The sequence below is a fragment of the Schistocerca serialis genome, chromosome 5 (genome assembly GCF_023864345.2).
Source record: "Schistocerca serialis cubense isolate TAMUIC-IGC-003099 chromosome 5, iqSchSeri2.2, whole genome shotgun sequence".
Lineage (NCBI taxonomy): Eukaryota > Metazoa > Arthropoda > Insecta > Orthoptera > Acrididae > Schistocerca > Schistocerca serialis.
In genome coordinates, this window is record NC_064642.1 from 738,679,307 (window position 1) to 738,701,387 (window position 22,081).

The following is a 22,081-nucleotide window of genomic DNA, read 5'->3' on the forward strand; positions in this document are numbered from 1 at the left end:
CAGAGTGGCAGCAGAAAAGAGCGCCACTGTGCACTCGAGTAGCCGGCTGGAGTGCCTGGGCGGTTCTAGGCGCTACAGTCTGGAACCGCGCGACCGATGGCAGGTTCGAATTCTGCCTCGGGCATGGATGTGTGTGATGCCCTTAGGCTAGTTAGGTTTAAGTAGTTCTAAGTTCTAGGGGACTGATGACCTCAGAAGTTAAGTCCCATACTGCTCAGAGCCACTTGAACCATTTTTTGCACTCAAGTAGCTTTTACGCGTATACAGCAGAGTGTCAGGTATAGGTGGTTTCGTCACGACTCACAGGTGCTGATGGCCCGAGTTCTACGTAGTGACCACCCAAGCACTCTGTTGCATGCTTGGGCGATTAGGCGTAGATCCCTCAGAGTGGTTGCTGGGTCACATCGTCCATAAACAGCCATTTTCAATCTATCCCAGACATATTCGAGAGGGTTCATGTCGGGAGAACATACTGGCCACTCTAGTCGAGCTATGTCATTATCCTGAAGGAAAGATGTGCACGATGGGGGCGTGAATTGACGTCCATGAAGACACACGCCTCGCCAATATGCTGCCGATATGGTTGCACTATCGGTCGGAGGATGGCATTCACGTGTCGTACAGCCGTTACGGTGCCTTCCATGACCACTAGCGGCGTATGTCGGCCCACATAATTCCACCCCAAAACAGCAGGGGACCTCAACATTTCCGCACTCGCTGGACGGTGTGTCTAAGGCGTTCAGCCGGACCGGGTTGCCTCCAAACGCGTCTCCGACGATTGTCTGGTTGAAGGCATATGCGACACTCATCGGTGAAGAGAACGTCATGCCAATCTTGAGCGGTCCATTCGGCATATTGGTGGGAGCATCTGTACCACGCTGCATGATGTCGTGGTTTCAAAGACAGACCTCGCCATGAACGTCGGGAGTGAAGTTGCGCGTCATGCAGCCTACTGCGCACAGTTCGAGTCATAACACCATGTCCTGTGGGTGCACGAAAAGCATTATTCAACATGGTGGCGTCGCTGTCAGGGCTCCTCCGAACCATAATCAGTACGACTGTCTACACACACTGAGGCACTGGCAGTTCTTGATGTCCTTGTCCTTGTGTATCAGGTTACACATCTGCTCACGCACCCCTCTCCCATCCCTCAATCCACCACCATCCCCTGTACCAATTAGATTCAAGCCCATCTTGACCCTTCTGATATTTTACAACTAGACGAAATGGGTGGGGTACATAATTCGAGTTCTGTGCAGCATAGGGAATCCGTTCGATCTGTATGGAATCATGGTGTAATTTTTTTTACAAATAATAATAACAGTAACAAAATAATTTTATTATTATTCTAATCACCCTAGTTTTGTCCCAGTGCATTCAACGTCATATGTATATCGCATCATGACAGCATCGCATCACATCAATGTCACGTCATGTCAACATGGCGTCATGTCAACAGTGTCACATCAATAACATGTTACGTCAACTTCATGATCTTCTCAGCTGGTCATACTGCACCCCCTTTCAGCAGTATCCGAAAAATCTGAAGTATTTGTCAGTCACGTGGTGCTGCTCTCCATTCAAAGTATGTGCACTGTATTCAGCATCAGCAGAGAAATTCTGATTAAGAAAATGATAGTTAGTGTTACAACTTCATCAATATGAGATCATTGTATATTATGCAAAATAGAAGCAAGTATCAACGTAGTTTTTGATGTAAGACAATTTGACAACGCAGTATGTGACTATAATGTAGCTGAATAACATAATGTTACAACATCGCAGATTATTCTGATAATGGTGGGAAATTTTGAAAAACTTGCCTAGTAAGGTGGAAGACACTAACACATTCATTAAAGAGCATGACTTGATTCTGCAAGCTATTAAATGTTGTGGTAAAAATTATAGAAAATATTAGTGTATCCATTCCTCGAGGCGAATTGTGTCTGTCCATCACCACGGGAGGGTCCACTCGAAAGCTGAATGTTAATGTAGCGTACTGCCATGCAAGGAGCCAGGTTTGTTTCCCGGCCAGGTCAGAGATTTTCTCCGCTCAGGGACTGGGTGTTGTTTTCTTCATCACCATTTCGCCTTCATTGACATGCAAGTCAGCCAAGTGGCGTCAACTATGAAGACTTGCAGCAAGCCACTAGCCTACCCGACAGGAGGCCTAGCCCCATGCACATGTCATTTCACCTCGCTGCGGTTAGCCTGGAGGGCACACTTAGCAGTTTCCTTCTAATGTGGGCTGGAAAGGCGCAGTACTATTCTAGAGACTAAAAGTACTGTATTCCCCTACATGTAGACTACACCTTGTCCGACATAGGCTTATTGGCTAAAAATTTGACGACAATTGCATCCCTGTTTTTACCTTACGCAAGCTCGCTGATGAATGATCACATCTCTCCATTGCTCGTAACTGGTATCTTGGAAGTTGCTGAGACAGTGCTATGGCCTGAAACATGCTTGCAGGATTCTACGACCCAAGAAAAACCTCGCCTCGCCCCTCTCTCACTGGACCAGTAAGAATCAAACTCCCCCTCTTTCTTTTATTACTTGAGGAACTGTTTGGGTGACATCTTTCTCGTTCTGTTCACCATAAAGAGTGGATCATCATGGAAGACCAGCAACAGCAGGTATTATCGAGCATTCCTCAGGCAGAATAAAAAGTCTAAGAAGACTTGTAAGTACAATTAACCTACCACTACACGATATTTAAACAAATAAACTCTCGCTACATAAAAAACTATATCACCCCATATCATTAATGTATGTGTGACACCTAAATGTGCGTTAAAACGAGAGTCTAGTCCTACTGGCGGAATTACAGTAATTTAATGATATCACGATGTTTTCTCTCCCACTACAGCGCATGATCCCCAACCAGAATTTCAGAATACGTACAAGACTCTTGAATGTTCAATAAATTACTCAATGCATTACTTAACGACAACTACACACCTCTTAAGTGCCAAGCCCTCATAATCCCTGCGCTGTTAATATGCGACGTCACAGTGTTAAAAACAATGGCACAAATAATTCAATGTACAAACACAAATCGCTATTTACATTATTTCGACTATGTTCACTTTTCAAGAATACATGACTCGACTGAATACTTGACTGAGTAACCAACACACACTGCAGAAAATGAAACTAATGCTGCTTACCAAGGGCCAGTGCTGACGCGCGATGTGCCCACCTCAAGCCGCTGCGTCCTCACTGTCACACGCACTACTGTCTCTCTAGGGGTAGCGTATTTAATTAGTAATAGAAACGTTCTCGGTCCCGGGTTCGAACCCCGCCACCGTTTAAAGTTTGAACAAAAATCATCAGCAATGGCGGCCGAAGACTTCCGGCATAAGCAGTCGGCAACATTAAGCCAACGGCCTTGTCAGACAGGGTGAAGAAGAGGACAGAGGCTAAGAGCACTCCCTTGCTTTTGGCGTGCTAATCTGCCCTTTAAAGGTGGTAGAACCAGCAATGAACAATGGCATGAGGATGAAGAAGGCAGTGGAAAACACTGCATTACAGACAGATAATGTGCATCCCAGGACACATGGCCTGTGACTGAAAAAGTATCGTGATGATCTCTCCATTAGATAAAGATTCCGGAATAGTCCCCCATTCAGATCTCCGGGAAGGGGCTGTCAAGGGGAAGAGACCATGAGAAAAAGATTTAATAACCAACGAAAAGATAATGTTCTACGAGTCGGGTGTCGAATGTCGGAAGTTTGAACATCGTAGGGAAGTTAGAAAGTCTGAAAATGGAAAGGCAGAGGCTCAATCTAGATATAGTGGGGGCCAGTGAACTGAAATGGAAAGAAGAGAAGGATTTCTGACCTAAAGGGTATAGGGTAGTGTGGTGTCACCGCCAGACACCACACTTGCTATGTGGTAGCCTTTAAATCGGCCGCGGTCCGTTAGTATACGTCGGACTCGCGTGTCGCCACTGTCAGTGATTGCAGACCGAGCGCCGCCACACGGCAGGTCTAGAGAGACTTCCTAGTACTCGCCCCAGTTGTACAGCCGTCTTTGCTAGCGATGGTTCACTGACAAATTACGCTCTCATTTGCCGAGACGATAGTTAGCATAGCCTTCAGCTACGTCATTTGCTACGACCTAGCAAGGCGCCATTACCAGTTACTATTGATGCTGTAAAACATGTACCGTCAAGAGCGATGTTCACCATTTATGGATTAAAGTTAAGTATTCCCCAGCTACGCCTTTTTTTTGCTAGTTTAATTTCCTTGACCTGTTCTAGACCTCACGCCAGCCTGCGTGAGCTTAAACGCGTGCCTTTCGGCTTCCTCTCGTAGTGGGTTGGCTGTCTTGCCAATCCGCAACAGGTAGTATCAACTGCAGCTGAAAATCGTATAACGGGGGTAGAATTCATTATGAATAGGAAGGTAACACAAATAATGAGTTGCTGTGAACAGTTCAGTGACAGGGTTATTGTCATCAGAATCGACAGCAAAGCAACACCAACAACGACAGTTGAGGTATACGTACCAGCGTCGCAAGGCGAGGATGCAGAGAGACAGGTAGTGTTTGAGGATATTGGACAGGTAATTCGGTAGGTAAAGGGAGATGAAAATCTAATGTGGTTGCGGGAGAATACGGGTTTGGTAGTAGGAATGCAAGAGGAGAAAGACTAATTGAGTTCTGAAATAAATTTCAGCTAGTAATAGCCATTGTTATCCGGCCGTTGTCCTACTTTATGTTGTGAATCGGACCTTAGCGATTTTACTTACAGTTTGTGTTTTCCACCATGACGAATGAACCTAGGATATAGAGGGTGATTGCTATTCTACATCTTCATCCACATCTAGATCTACACAGATTGTTATTCTACATCTACATCGACATACATACTCCGCAAGCCACCATACAGTGCGTGACAGAGGTTACTCTGTACCACTACTTGCCAGAGCGAGCAGCCAGCATAAAATGACGGTTCTATTTTCTCAATAGTGTTTCTCGAAAACATTGCCCCTTCCCTACAGGGATTCTCATCTGAGTTACCGAAGCATCTCCGTTGTTCGAACCTAGCGGTAACAAACCTAGCATCCCGCCTCTGAACTGCTTCGATGTCTTCCTTCAATCCAACCTGGTACGGATACCAAACATTCGAGCATTATTCAGGAATAGGTCGTACTAGTGAATTTCTTACATGCGATCTCCTCAGGTGAACCACTCTTTCCTAAAATTCTCCCAATAAAGCGAAGTCGGCCATTCGCCTTCCCTGCTACAGTTATCACATGCTCGTTCCATTTCATATCTCTTCGCAACGTCACGCCCAGGTATTTAAACGACTTGACTGTGTGAAGCAGGACACTTCTAATACTGTATTGTTCTTCTTACTTATCCGCACTAACTTAAATTTTTCCGCATTTAGGGCTAGCTGCCATTCATCACACCAACTAGAGATGTTGTCGTCTTGTATCCTCCTAGAGTCACTCAACTTCTACACCTTACCGTACCCCACGACATCATTAGCAAACAAGCGTAGACCGATGTCCACCCTGTCCGCCAAATCATTTGTGTGTAAAGAGAACAAAAGCGGTCCTACCGTACTTCCCTGTGCACTCCTTGCGATACCCTTGTCTCTGATGAACACTCGCCGTCGAGTACAGCATACTGGTTCCTGTTATTGACGAAGTCTTCGAACCACTCACATATCTGTGAGCTTCTTCCATATGCAGGCCACCGTGTCAGATGCATCCAGGAAATCTAGAAGTATGGTATCTGCCTGTTGCCCGTCATCCATAGTTCTCAGTATGTCATGTGAGAAAATGGCAAGCTGAGGTCCACACGAGCGATGCTTTCTAAAACCATTCTGACTGGTGGACATAAGCTTCTAAGTCTGAAGAAGGTTTATTGTATTCGAACTGAGATTATGTTCAAAGATTGTGCAGCAAACAGAAATTAGCGATACTCTCTGGAATTTTGCGGCTCCGTTCTTTTGCCCTTCTTATATACAGGAGTCACATGTGCTTTTTTGCAGTAGCTTGGGACTTTGAGCTGGGCGACAGATTCTTATTAGCGTTTAAAATCCTCTGAAGCGACGTAGATAACTTTCAGACAAGTGCTTTAATACAGGACACACTGAGACGCAAAGGTCGGGAAATGCGCCAAAAGTGGACGACAAACATTCAGAGTTTGATGTCACCTGCTCGTCGCCGCACGTGCAGCGGCTGAGCCTGTCGACGTGTTGCGCCTCATCGTCCCAGCCCCAGTCAGGCATTCACGTCGGTGTGGCTCCGGGCCTACGTGCGCAACTTCAGCATATGGAGCTCACGGCTCGAGTCCTGTGTCTGGCAGGCAGTATTTTGCTCATTGCGTTAGGCAACTGTGTGTGAACGTTAAGATCTATCGCGGTCTCCACTGGTTCACTGCAAAATACAGTGTAATAGAAAACCACTGTATTGCCTCACAAGTAAATGTCTAATGGTGTCGTTAACCGTAAATGACATACGTTTTCTTTACTAAACAATGTCTGTAAATAAAAAAGATATCTGTAAATAAAAAAAGACAGAACGTAAGGGAAGAAACACTACATAAGAACAGCTTTTGCTCTGCTACAGCGAGGAAAATAATTTTGTGACTTCTATGTTCACAACAGCACACATTTACAAGAGGTGTTAGGAAAATGCGCCGTCTACTTGAACGCAGGTGACGTGTAAAACTGCCTCCTACCACTGGCGGCGGCATTGACAAGCCCAACCGCTGCACATGCGGCGAGATACGTCATCTGATGACGTCACATCCTCAATATTTGTCAACCACTACTGGCGTATTTCCCGATATTTGTGGCTCCGAGCATCTTATATTAGTCTGCTTGTCTCAGCGGCGTCTACGTCATTTTGCATATTTTTAAACGTTAATAGGGATCACGCCGTATATACCGTAAAAAACGCTGCTACCAAACTTTCTGTTAAAGCCACTGTCCCCACCCATCCGATTTTGAAATTTAATATGCCTACAAAGAATGGTTACTCTCCGAGGAGGGCAATGGAATCTGATGCATAACACAGAATTCCACCGAGAGATAGCCTGCACTACAACTATTATTGCTGTTTAGGTACTACACCTTACCATTAACAAATGTTCCGTTAAAACTCCAAAAACTGGCTGTGTGCACTATGGGACTTAACATCTGAGGTCATCAGTCCCCTAGAACTTAGAACTACTTAAACCTAACTAACCTAAGGACATCACACACATCCATGCCCGAGGCAGGATTCGAACCTGCGACCGTAGCGGTGGCGCGGTTCCAAACTGAAGCGCCTAGAACCGCTCGGCCACACTGGCCGGCTTAAAACTGCAGTATATATAGGATACAGAGGGACTATATGAATAATTTTAACGTACATAAAATTTTGACGGGAAATTGTTAAGTAAATTATTCTTTTAGGCGTTTAGTAATACTTCTATGGGTATAACTGTCCTGTCTATGAAGGTGGTGGTACAAAATTATGAAACATGGGTGGTACGCTCTTATTCGTTTTACCCTATCGATTGCGTAAATTAAGAGGGGCTAGTCTTATAGTGACCAGGGCTATATTAATAAGATTAATTGTGGGCAAATATTCAATTAAATTACATGGATGTATAGTTGGAAATAATGCTAATTTCCATATAATACTGGTTCAATCTCTATATTAAGCAAGCAGTAAAGAAAACACAAAAAAATTTGAGTAGGAATTAGAATCCATCGAGAAGAAACAAAAACTTTGAGGTTTGCCGAGGACATTGCAATTGTGTCAGAGACAGCGAAGGACATGGAAGAGCAATTGAACGGCATGGACTGTGTCTTGAAAGGAGGTTGTAAAATGAACATCAACAAAACAAAACGAGTATACTGGAATGTAGTAAAATTAAATCAGGTTATTCTGTGGGAATTAGATTAGGGAATGAGACACTTGGAGATGAGTTTTGCTATTTGGGGAGCAATACAACTGATGATGGTCGAAGTAGAGAAGATATAAAACGTAGACTGGCAAAGGCAAGGAAAGAGTATCTCATGAAGAGAAATTTGTTAACATCGAGTATCGGTTTCAGAGTCAGAAGTCTTTTCTGGAAGTATTTGTGTGGAGTATAGCCACGTATTCAGAAGCTTTCGAAATGTGGTGCTACAGAAGATTGCTGAAGATTAGATGGATAGATCACATAACTAACGAGGAGGTACTGAATAGAATTGGGGAGAAGAGGAATTTGTGGCACAACTTGACCACAAGAAGGGATCGGTTGGTAGGACATGTTCTGAGGCATTAATGGATCATCAGTTTAGTATTGGAGGGAAGTGCAGAGGGTAAAAATCGTAAAATTAAACCAGGAGATGAATACACGAAACAGATTCAGAAGGAGGTAGGCTGCAGCAGTTACTCGGAAATGAAGAAGCTTGCACAAGATAGAATAGCATGGAGAGCTACATCAGACCAGTCTATGGACTGAAGACCACAACAACAACAGCTGGTTAGGTCTAATGACACACTTATAATTTCACATTAATAAAAATTAACCTTCGCGAAAAGTTCGTGTTCTCGTACAAATCACTTGCGGCGTCCACAGAGAAATTGTTTGCTACCTCTTGCACCGACACATTAATTGTGACACCAGAAGGTAAACTTTTTGCGTTGTGTCCACTCACTATTATCTTCATCTCCAAAACTTCACCATTTTCCCTGGAATATCCACATTTGTATTCTATCCCTTCTTCTTCAGAATCATGTAGAGGCCCATCATCGACGAAACAACAGTCTGAATCGGTGTCCTTTTCTCTTAACTTTGGTAGCAGTCTTCTTGAAGAGGCCTACATTGGCACTCCTTGTGCCATCGCTACTGCTTCTTTCGTCACAGTTAAGCTCAGACGCTCATCTTTTTGCTTCTTTCAGCATCAGTAACCTTTCTTTGCCCTTATTACAGCAATGTGTCCTGGGCACGTAGTGTGACGAGTTCTCGGTAAAACTTTGGAGGTTTTTCTTTCAAATTGCTTCTGCGGAGACGGTAGGGCATCACTAGTGAAGACTTCTTGGGGAGCTTTTGACGGATTACAGCTTGTTACACAATTTTCTGTGGTTGTTTCTGTGGTGTCACCGCCAGACACCACACTTGCTAGGTGGTAGCCTTTTTAATCGGCCGCGGTCCGTTAGTATACGTCGGACCCGCGTGTCGCCACTATCAGTGATTGCAGACCGAGCGCCGCCACACGGCAGGTCTAGAGAGACTTCCTAGCACTCGCCCCAGTTGTACAACCGACTTTGCTAGCGATGGTTCACTGGCAAAATACGCTCTCATTTGCCGAGACGATAGTTAGCATAGCCTTCAGCTACGTCATTTACTACGACCTAGCAAGGCGCCATTATCAGTTACCACTGATATTGTGATTCATGTACCGGCAAGACCGACGTTCACCAATAACGGATTAAAGTTAAGTATTCCACCAGCTACGTCCGTTTTTCTAAATTCTAATTTCCTTGTCCTGTTACAGACCTCACGCCAGCCTGCCTGAGCTAAAACGCGTGCCTTTCGGCTTCCTCTAGTAACACGGTGTTGGCTCTCCTGCCAACCACAACAGTTTCAGTGGTAAAACCCGTAGGGCTTCACAAGGAGCAAACCGCCAATCCTCAATCGCATCTGGGTTAAACGGGTAATTCCCCGTACACGAAAATCCACTTACAGCTAAGCGGACCTAGCGGACTGACGCAGTTGACATCCACGCTTCTCTGAAACTGTCGTTGAAATGAAATTTGCCCATTTCGGCGTTGGGATTTCTTTGCTTCCATTTCGTTTCCATCTCAAAGTACTGTGTCTTGAGAGTCCTAAAGAGACATCTCCACAATGGCTGTAGTACATGCATAGTGCAGTTTCGATCACATTATCCTGGCAAAATTCCAATCCTGCAAGTGAAAAATGAGACATATGCCCATTCAAAATAAGTAATACTTTTCTCGACGCTGTATTTTCTTGAAGACACCTAAGCCATTTCAGAAATATTTACTCATTCATCCATCCAGTTTCACTAATGCATGAAATAGATCCATAGGGCAAGTTCACAGTCACATCCGACTTGTGTCTTTGGCCCTTCAAGACAAGTGGTGGTAGATATGTGCCTAGTGTGTTACAACAAGCGGTAGCCGCAACGTTCTCATCTCTTTCATCGCTGACCAAAGAAAGGATCTCTTTTGTTCCACTTGTCGGCAATAACCTTCAGACAGGCAATCCTGTTTCGTCCACATATATACATATGAGTTGATCTGTCAAGGAGGGAGACGTTTTTAAGAAGCTGGTTCAAAAGTTCGAACTGCTGTTTAAGAGTTTCTCTGCTTAGGGCGGCTGCTGCTGCTTTCGAGAGTTGCTCAAGTTTTCTCAAGAAAGATGGTTCCTGTTGGAGAATAAAACACACCAGTCTTTTCCAGCTCTGTCTTTCGATGTGTGTTTGATGTTACTCTGGACATTAAGTCTGAAGACTGTTATATGTACATATTTCGGCGTCAGCCCAAGCCCTCTTCTTCCCAAATATATTATTCTATTGGCAGGAGAGGTTTCCAGATGTTTAGATAATACAGTTATACGTCCAGAGGGTTAAACCTCGCAATTTTTTGGTAAAACGCTACTAATTCCCATAACGTTATGTCCTTTTTTTTGTTAACGTCAGTACTAATTCGTAAATGGCCCTCCACAAGTTTTAGTGGCTTCTAATACTGATGTCCCTTTCATCACTGATTCAACAGCCTGCTTCACTGAACGCCTCGTCACATTCTATTCTGCCTCCTTTCCTTTTATCGGTTCTCTCCATTGGAGGCAGATGAAGTAATAATTATAATAGTGTTAAAAGACATAAAATATTTTGTAAATGTACTTTACTTCCTTTTCCTCGTATTCAATTAGTTTTCCACTGGCAATTCTTAAAGACCTGTTTTCAGTTATTCATGTAATCCCGAAGTACATTTAAATGCTATCGTAGCTTAGTTGACCGATACACTAACAGGTGGCAGCACCAATCACCACTGTAGCTTAGGAAGGATCAAGTATTATGCCTCAACTTACTTCACGTCTTTCATTTCTAACAAATTACGGGAAATCTCTAGCGGATACCACGTCAGTTATACAAACCTTACAATGATCAGTTGTGAGTTACTTACCTTCTTCACTTCAAATCAACCTTGACTAAATATCTGAAGTCATAAAACTAAACAGACTTCTTCACTGGGCAGACAAGTCTTATGACAGCCACAGCCACTCACAAAATGGAGTTAAATCGCTATTAATGGCTTGGCGTATGCGCAAAAGTTTACATTTATTCATACAGCCCCCTAATCAATTAGCCCTCTCCACTCTGCACATCCCACTTTCCTTGAAAAGAGTACGCAGTCACCGAGTAGAGCAATGTGTGTGTAACAAGTATTTTCCGAATCATTTACAATACGTCTCTAACTCCCATTTTACTGTGACACGCTGTAGATAGAATCTAAAATCTTTTACTACAGCTTTTTTATAATATGACGTTTATGGATGATCCCTGTATCGACCACTGACCTCGCTCTGCCGGACGAGTCGAATGACAGGTACCCAAGCTATAGCATGAAACCGGAAACGATAACTCAAATATTATTACGTTTGGACCCCTATAATGTATTAATAAAAATGTTTATTTTTAGACTATCTTTCGATGCACAGCATTGAAAATGCGATTTGCCGTCAAAAAATTTGATCTCGATTTCTTTCCAAAAACTAGGGAGTGTGTAGCAAAAACCGAAGTTCATGTCTCTTTATTTTCAGTATAGAACGACCTTACAGAGCTTGATCACAATCGGTGACCCACATGCCAGACCTTACCCTTGTAAGCAATCTGCAACGGCTGAGAAGTGGCAGTACATTCCACGAGCTGCTCTGACTCTAGCCCAGCCGCTGGGGATTTGAATATTCTAGTTATCGTTATTATCAGTCCTTCTGTGTTTTGCTCACGATGAATTTGGCTTTTTTCTTTTACTGACTGTGACTTCACATCAGCCATGGACATAAAAATTGCCATGGATGCACTATTTACCAGCAACCTTCGATCGTTATAAATCTGTAAAGACTGACGTCAAGGTACTTCATATCACCACTGCCAAATAAAAACAAACACAGAGAAATGATGCTGCGAAGGAAACCGAATACAGACAACGTGATTGTGATACAGATGAACTCAAAAAACCAACTCAGTTAATGACCCTTCTATCCTAATTCGTAGTAATTGAGAGACACATACCAAATAAATGAATAAGAAATGGTAGTGATCCCTCATGGTACACAAGAAACTTTTAAGAAGCAACGAGAAAAGCATGAAAAATTTAAAACAATGCAAAATCACCAAGATTGGAGAAGTTTTACAGAACTTGGAAATTTAGTACATCAATGCGAGATACTTTTTAAGGTTTCCACAATGAAACTCAGTTTCAAAATTTTTCCAAAAACCCAAAGAGTTTCTGGTGATATGTAAAGTACGCCAGCGGCAAGATGCAATCAATACTTTCACTCCGCGGTAACGATGATTATACACTGCAGGCCATTAAAACTGCTACACCAAGAAGACATGCAGATGACAAACGGGTATTCATTGGACAAATATACGAGGGCAGTTCAATAAGTAATGCAACACATTTTTTTTCTCGGCCAATTTTGGTTGAAAAAACCGGAAATTTCTTGTGGAATATTTTCAAACATTCCCGCTTCGTCTCGTATAGTTTCATTGACTTCCGACAGGTGGCAGCGCTGTACGGAGCTGTTAAAATGGCGTCTGTAACGGATGTGCGTTGCAAACAACGGGCAGTGATCGAGTTTCTTTTGGCGGAAAACCAGGGCATCTCAGATATTCACAGGCGCTTGCAGAATGTCTACGGTGATCTGGCAGCGGACAAAAGCACGGTGAGTCGTTGGGAAAGGGGGGGTCATCATCGCCGCAAGGTCAAGCAAGGCTGTCTGATCTCCCGCGTGCGGGCCGGCGGTGCACAGCTGTGACTCCTGCAATGGCGGAGCGTGCGAACACACTCGTTCGAGATGACCGACGGATCACCATCAAACAACTCAGTGCTCAACTTGACATCTCTGTTGGTAGTGCTGTCACAATTGTTCACCAGTTGGGATATTCAAAGGTTTGTTCCCGCTGGGTCCCTCGTTGTCTAACCGAACACCATAAAGAGCAAAGGAGAACCATCTGTGCGGAATTGCTTGCTCGTCATGTGGCTGAGGGTGACAATTTCTTGTCAAAGATTGTTACAGGCGATGAAACATGGGTTCATCACTTCGAACCTGAAACAAAACGGCGATCAATGGAGTGGCGCCACACCCACTCCCCTACCAAGAAAAAGTTTAAAGCCATACCCTCAGCCGGTAAAGTCATGGTTACAGTCTTCTGGGACTCTGAAGGGGTTATTCTGTTCGATGTCCTTCCCCATGATCAAACGACCAACTCTGAAGTGTATTGTGCTACTCTTCAGAAATTGAAGAAACGACTTCAGCGTGTTCATAGGCACAAAAATCTGAACGAACTTCTCCTTCATCATGACAACGCAAGACCTCACACAAGTCTTCACACCCGAGAGGAGCTCACAAAACTTCAGTGGACTGTTCTTCCTCATGCACCCTACAGCCCCGATCTCGCACCGTCGGATTTCCATATGTTTGGCCCAATGAAGGACGCAATCCGTGGGAGGCACTACGCGGATGATGAAGAAGTTATTGATGCAGTACGACGTTGGCTCCGACATCGACCAGTGGAATGGTACCGTGCAAGCATACAGGCCCTCATTTCAAGGTGGCGTAAGGCCGTAGCGTTGAATGGAGATTACACTGAAAAATTGTGTTGTGTAGCTAAAAGATTGGGGAATAACCTGGTGTATTTCAATGCTGAATAAAACAACACCTGTTTCAGAAAAAAAATGTGTTGCATTACTTATTGAACTGCCCTCGTATTATACTAGAACTGACATGTGATTACATTTTCACGCAGTTTGGGTGCATAGATCCTGAGAAATCAGTACCCAGAACAACCACCTCTGGCCGTAATAACGGCCTTGATACGCCTGGGCATTGAGTCAAACAGAGCTTAGATGTCGTGTACAGGTACAGCTACCCATGCAGCTCCAACACGATACCACAGTTCCCCAAGAGTAGTGACTGGCGTATTGTGACAAGCCAGTTGTCCGGCCACCATTGACCAGATTTTTTCAATTGGTGAGAGATCTGGATAATGTGCTGGTCAGGGCAGCAGTCGATTATTTTCTGTATCCAGAAAGGCCCATACAGGACCTGCAACATGCTGTCGTGCCTTATCCTGCTGAAATGTAGGGTTTCGCAGGGATCGAAATAAGGGTAGAGCCACGGGTCGTAACGAATCTGAAACGTAACGTCCACTGTTCAAAGTGCCGTCAATGCGAACAAGAGGTGACCGGGACGTGTAACCAATGGCACCCCATATCATCACGTCGGTAGATACACCAGTATGGCGATGTCGAATACACGCTTCCAATGTGCGTTCACCGCGATGTTGCCAAACACGGATGCAACCATCATGATGCTGTAAACTGAACCTGGATTCATCCGAAAAAATGACTTTTGCCATTCGTGCATCCAGGTTCGTCGTTGAGTACACTATCGCAGGCGCTCCTGACTGTGATGCAGCGTCAAGGGTAACCGCAGCCATGGTCTCCGAGCTGATAGTCCATGCTGCTGCAAACGTCGTCGAACTGTTCGTGCAGATGGTTGTTGTCTTGCAAACGTCCCCATCTGTTCACTCAGGGATCGAGACTTGGCTGCACGATCCGTTACAGCCATGCGGATAAGGTGCCTGTCATCTCGACTGCTAGTGATACGAGGCCGTTGGGATCCAGCACAGCTTCCCGAACTACCCTCCTGAACCCACCGATTCCATATTCTGCTAACAGTCAACGAATCTCGACCAATGAGAGCAGCAATGTTGCTATACGATAAACCGCAATCGCGATGGGCTACATTCCGACCTTAATCAAAGTCGGAAACGTGATGGTACGCATTTCCCCTTCTTGCACGAGGCATCACAACAACGTTTCAGCAGGCAACGCCGGTCAAATGCAGTTTGTGTATGAGAAATCGGTTGGAAATTTTCCTCTTGTCAGCACGTTGTAGGTGTCGCCACCGGCGCCATCCTTGTGAGAATGCTCTGTAAAGCTAATCATTTGCATATCACAACATCTTCTTCCTGTCGGTTAAGTTTCGCGTCTGTAGCACGTCATCTTCGTGGTGTAGCAATTTTAACGGCCAGTAGTGTATTACTGACGACAGTGGCATAGCAGAGTTTTCCGAAATTCCTTCACCAAAGGGGATGAAGTAAGTATTCCAGAATTCTAATCAAGAACACCCGCCGATACAAATAAATTATAATCAGTTACCTTCGGTGTAGCGAAGCAGCTTAAATTACTTAATAAATTGAAGGCATCCGGTTCAGATTGTATACCATTAAGGTATCTTTAAGAGTATGCTGATACAATAGCTCCATACGCAATACCTTCATCCACACCATAACACATGAAAGGAAATACGAGTAATCCACTGAATTACAAACCCATATCACTAACGACTTTTTTCAAACGTTATGAGTTACCTCTTATACTACAGCTTATTTCAGACTGACACAAAGCAGCACGGATTCATAAAATAACATTCCTGTGAAAAACAGTCTTTAAAACTACACTCCTGGAAATTGAAATAAGAACATCGTGAATTCGTTGTCCCAGGAAGGGGAAACTTTATTGACACATTCCTGGGGTCAGATACATCACATGATCACGCTGACAGAACCACAGGCACATAGACACAGGCAACAGAGCATGCACAATGTCGGCACTAGTACAGTGTATATCCACCTTTCGCAGCAATGCAGGCTGCTATTCTCCCATGGAGACGATCGTAGAGATGCTGGATGTAGTCCTGTGGAACGGCTTGCCATGCCATTTCCACCTGGCGCCTCAGTTGGACCAGCGTTCGTGCTGGACGTGCAGACCGCGTGAGACGACGCTTCATCCAGTCCCAAACATGCTCAATGGGGGACAGATCCGGAGATCTTGCTGGCCAGGGTAGTTGACTTACACCTTCTAGAGCACGTTGGCTGGCACGAGATACATGCGGACGTGCCTTGCCCTGTTGGAACAGCAAGTTCCCTTGCCGGTCTAGGAATGGTAGAACGATGGGTTCGATGACGGTTTGGATGTACCGTGCACTATTCAGTGTCCCCTCGACGATCACCAGTGGTGTACGGCCAGTGTAGGAGATCGCTCCCCACACCATGATGCCGGGTGTTGGCCCTGCGTGCCTCGGTCGTATGCAGTCCTGATTGTGGCGCTCACCTGCACGGCGCCAAACACGCATACGACTATCATTGGCACCAAGGCAGAAGCGACTCTCATCGCTGAAGACGACACGTCTCCATTCGTCCCTCCATTCACGCCTGTCGCGACACCACTGGAGGCGGGCTGCACGATGTTGGGGCGTGAGCGGAAGACGGCCTAACGGTGTGCGGGACCGTAGCCCAGCTTCATGGAGACGGTTGCGAATGGTCCTCGCCGATACTCCAGGAGCAACAGTGTCCCTAATTTGCTGGGAAGTGGCGGTGCGGTCCCCTACGGCACTGCGTAGGATCCTACGGTCTTGGCGTGCATCCGTGCGTCGCTGCGGTCCGGTCCCAGGTCGACGGGCACGTGCACCTTCCGCCGACCACTGGCGACAACATCGATGTACTGTGGAGACCTCACGCCCCACGTGTTGAGCAATTCGGTGGTACGTCCACCCGGCTTCCCGCATGCCCACTATACGCCCTCGCTCAAAGTCCGTCAACTGCACATACGGTTCACGTCCACGCTGTCGCGGCATGCTACCAGTGTTAAAGACTGCGATGGAGCTCCGTATGCCACGGCAAACTGGCTGACACTGACGGCGGCGGTGCACAAATGCTGCGCAGCTAGCGCCATTCGACGGCCAACACCGCGGTTCCTGGTGTGTCCACTGTGCCGTGCGTGTGATCATTGCTTGTACAGCCCTCTCGCAGTGTCCGGAGCAAGTATGGTGGGTCTGACACACCGGTGTCAATGTGTTCTTTTTTCCATTTCCCGGAGTGTACAATGTAATGGGTGCTAAATATAGGCGCTCTCAAATTTATTCCGTATTTCTAGATTTCCGGAAGGTTTTTGAGACCCTTCCTCAGAAGTGATTTCCAGTCATATTGCGTGCCTATGGAGTACCGTCTCAGCTGTGCGACTACAATCCTGATCTCCTGCCACAAAGGTCACAGTTCGCAATAATTAAAGGAAGTCATTGAGTATATCAGAAGTGATATCTGGCATGTTATAGGTACACTGCTCTTTCGAATCCATACAAACGATTTGGGAGACGATCTTCGCAGCTCTCTTAGATTTTTTGCAGGTGATGCTGTCATTTTCCGTTTAGGAAAGTAATTAAAAGACAAGAAGCAATTGCTTAATTACTTAGAGACGATTTCTGTATGATGCGAAAAGTGGCAGATGACATTAAATAATTAAAAATTTGAATTCATCCACATGAGTACCAAAAGGAACCCGCTAAATTTCGGTTACACGATAAATCACAGATATCTAAAGGTTGTAAATTCAACTAAACCTTTAGGAATTACAATTGCGAACCAGTTAAATTAGAATGATCAAAAAGATAATGTCGTGGGGAAAGCAAACTAAAAACTGCAATTTACTGGTAGAGTCACTCACAAGATGTAACAGATATGCTAAAGCGACTGCTAACACTACTCATGTCCGCCCTCTCCTGGAGTACTGATGTTTGGTGTAGGATCCGCATCAGATAGCATTGACGGAGGGCGTCGAGAAAGTTCAATGAAGACCAGCTAGTTTTGCATGTTCGTGAAATAGGGGAGAGAGTGCTCACGGGAGTGAAACGTGAATTTGAGTGGCAGTCGTTAAGACAAAGGCAGTTGTCGCTGCGGCAGGATCTTCTCGTGAAGTTTCACTCATCAGCTGTATACTCAAAGAGTGAAAATATTTTTTTGGCACTCACCTATATAGGACGAAATGACCATCGAAATAAAATAAGGGAAATCAGAGCTCGCAAGGAAATATTTAAGCTCTCGTTTCCCCGACGCGGTGTTCGAGAGTGGCACGGTAGAGAAGTAGCTTATAGATGGTCAGATGAACCCTCTGCCCAGCACTTAACTGTAAATTGCCGCGTAATCATGTAGATGTAGACGTAGATGTAGATGTACATCTGCATCTACGTGGATACTCTGCAAATGTCATTTAAGTGCCTGGCAGATGGTTCATCGAACCACCTTCACGTCCGCAGCTCGTGGTCGTGCGGTAGCTTTCTCGCTTCACACGGGTTCCCGTGTTCGATTCCCGGCGGAGTCAGGGATTTTCTCTGCCTTGTGATGGCTGGGTGTTGTGTGATGTCCTTAGGTTAGTTAAGTTTAAGTAGTTCTAAGTTCTAGGGGACTGATGACCATAGATGTTAAGTCCCATAGTGCTCAGAGCCATTTTTTTTAACCACCTTCACAATTAATTCTCTATTATTCCAATCTCGTAGAGCGCGGAAAGAACGAACACCTTCCGTACGAGTTCAGATTTCCCCGATTTTATCATGGTGATCGTTTCTCCCTATGTAGGTCGGCGCCAACAAAATATTTTCGCATTCGGAAGAGAAAGTTGGTATTTGAAATTTCGTGAGAAGATCCCACCGCAACGAAAAACGCCTTTGTTTTAATGATGTTCATCCCAAATCCTGTATCAGTTCAGTGACATTCTCTCCCCTATTTCGCGGTAATACAAAAAGTGCTGGCCCTCTTTGAATTTTTTTTATATACTCCGACAATCCTAGCTCATAAGGACCCCACACAGTGCAGCAGTACTCTAAGAGAGGCCGGACAAGCATGACGGACAAGCAATGTGTAGGCAGTTCTCTTTTGGAGATCTGTTACATTTTGTAAGTGTCCTACCAATAAAACGTAGTCTTTGATTAATCTTCCCCACAACATTTTCTACTTGTTGAATTTACGGGCTTTAGATTAGTCTGGTTTATCGGGTAACCGAAGTTTAACGGATTGCTTTTAGCACTCATGTGGATGACCTCACTTTTCTCGTTAGTTAGATGGAATTAATCCACCGTATGTTCACCTGGATGTATAATCAACATAGATGTTGCGAGTGTGAACTCTCTTTATAACTGCGTAGGTTTCCGCGGCCAGAGTCAGTCGACATAAAAGTTTTCAGGGTAATAAGTTTTGGAGAAAAACCAACGTTTCGGTCACGGTTTCAGCGGCCTTCTTCTGGGTCTAACGGTGCGTTCTAGCTATGCAGTCTCCTTTATACCTTGTTGTTACTGGTCACTGCCATTTTAAAAAGATAGTTAGTTTAATTGGTCACTTAAGGAAGAAAGAGAGGGAACTTTATTTTAATAGCGCAGCTCATGAGAAATCTGTCATCCTTTCCAGAATGAGATTTTCACTCTGCAGCGGAGTGTGCGCTGATATGAAACTTCCTGGCAGATTAAAACTGTGTGCCCGACCGAGACTCGAACTCGGGACCTTTGCCTTTCGCGGGCAAGTGCTCTACCAACTGAGCTACCGAAGCACGACTCACGCCCGGTACTCACAGCTTTACTTCTGCCAGTACCTCGTCTCCTACCTTCCAAACTTTACAGAAGCTCTCCTGCAAACCTTGCAGAACTAGCACTCCTTTCTTTGCCAATCCGTGCGCAGCGCCTAAGTGATGCTCAAAACATCACACCTGAGCTTAAAAGGCTACGCACAACGTTTCTAGCCAATGACTACAGCCATAAGTCGATAAACACAGCCTTGTCGACGAACACAAGCGAGAAAGATAAGCAGGAAATAAACAAACTGCACCCAACAGTGCGCTTACCCTATGTGAAAAACGTTACTGACCGAATAGGCAAACACCTTCGCCGCGTTGGGATGCAGCCTGTCTTCTATAGTAGTCGTAAGATCGAGGACTTGCTAGGCTCCACTAAGGACAAGGTGGATGCATTACACACTGCAGGCGTTTACAATGTGGAATGCGGATGTGGAGAGGCATACATCGGCGAGACTGGTAGGCCAATAGCAACGCGCATTACGGAACACGAGCGCTTTATTCGTCTAGGACAACACAACAAATCCGCAGAGGCAGAACGCCAGCAAGACTCCGGAAAAGAAATAAAATTCAGCGAAGCTTGTGTGTTGGCCAGGCAACCAGTTATGACGAAACGCAAAATCAGAGAGGCCATAGAAATACTCAAACACCCTAACAACATGGACAGGGAGGATGGACTCAGGCTTGCACATCTTGGCTGCCAGCAATCAGAGCCCAACAGACCGCACTGTCAACACGAGGCACGAGCGCTACCGGCGAGTAACTTCCGCCGCGCGGCCGACGTCCAGCAGCTGGTAAACAGCAGACGGTGACCGCCAGTCATGGCACATAACACAAGAGCCAATAGACAACAGAGGTTATGTTCTCCCTGCACTGCAATAACCTATTAAAATATAGTTCTCTCTCCTTCTTCGTGAAGTGACCAATGAAACTGACTACCTTTTTAAAATTATGGCGTAATGGCATGCACAGTGAACAGTAACAACAAAATATAAAGGACACTGCATAGCTAGAATGCACCATTAGACCCAGAAGACCCCCAGGGGGTCCACAACTCTTTTGTGGATACGTGCGTAGTGAACACGGGACCCCGAGCTAATGTGGCCTTCCGTCCTTTCCGGGCTGCATACCTTCCTGTTCCGCATCCTTCCCCATCCCCCATCTTCGCCCTCCCCCCCCCCCCCCCACCTACGCCTCTTTTCTTCCCTTTCTCCCCCTCTGGGAGTATGTTTTGTGCCTGCGACCGGAGACGGACGCTCGGAACTGTAACACATTCTTTGCTTTTTCCGCTTCCAAGTCTTCGTCCTTCCTCTGTCCTTCTCTTTTCCTTACCTCTTCTCTTTGCCCTTTTCTCCGCTGCAGCGTTTGAGACCTCTCTTCCTTCCTTTCCCTTTGTTTTTTCCCTTTCTTTTTTTTCCTCCCTGTGCATGTCTCAAGGCCGACCCACTCATTTCCATGCGTAGCCGGTGACGGGGTAACGCGTAATTTCCCACCCCAGGTAGACAGGTAGGACACGTACATACCCCCTGGCAACGGCCAGGCCGAGGGAGGGGTGATTACCCGAGCTGAAAGTGCCAATTGGTCCCTCCGTCCGTTTCTCGAGAGGTGTGAACAATCACGTAAGGCGGGAGTGCCCTCAGAGAGGGCCCCCAGAAGGAAAGAGCGCGCCATCAGAGACGCCGGTAATCATGGGGGATACTTTCGCAATGGTTTCCTCTTCTTCTACTATGTCTGCTCACAAGCATAAGTTCTGTGAGTCTCAGCCACACACAGTCCTTCCATCGTTGCCGCAGTTCCTTGTTGTTTCTCGGTCTGACGAAGGTCACGACTTCTCCACGGTCAACCCTTTCATTATTCAGAAAGGTGTCGACGCAATTGCAGGTCCTGTAAAGTCTTGTTCCAGATTATGAAATGGCACCTTGTTGTTAGAAACAGTCAGTGCCCTCCAGACACAAAAATTGCTGCATTCTTCACCGCTACACACCTTCCCTGTCCGGGTGGAGCCGCACCGTACTTTAAATTCATCACGTGGGGTCGTTTATACACGCTCCCTCGACGGATTGTCCGACGAGGAAATTCAACTCTACCTGTCTGACCAGGGCATAATGGCTGTCCATAGAGTCATTAAAAGGGTTGACATGAACATCATTCCAACCAGCACTGTCTTCTTGACATTTGACAAAGTTCAGCTTCCATCGAAAATCAAAGTAGGCTATGAGATAATTTCCGTTTGCCCTTACATCCCAAACCCTAGGCGTTGCTATCGGTGTCAGCGGTTCAATCACACCAGCCAGTCCTGTTCCAATCCGGCCAAATGTATTACGTGTGGCAAGGATCCCCATGAGGGTGCTTGTCCACCTCCATCCCCTTGTTGCATCAACTGTATGGGGGCCGGCCGCGGTGGTCTCGCGGTTCTAGGCGCACAGTCCGGA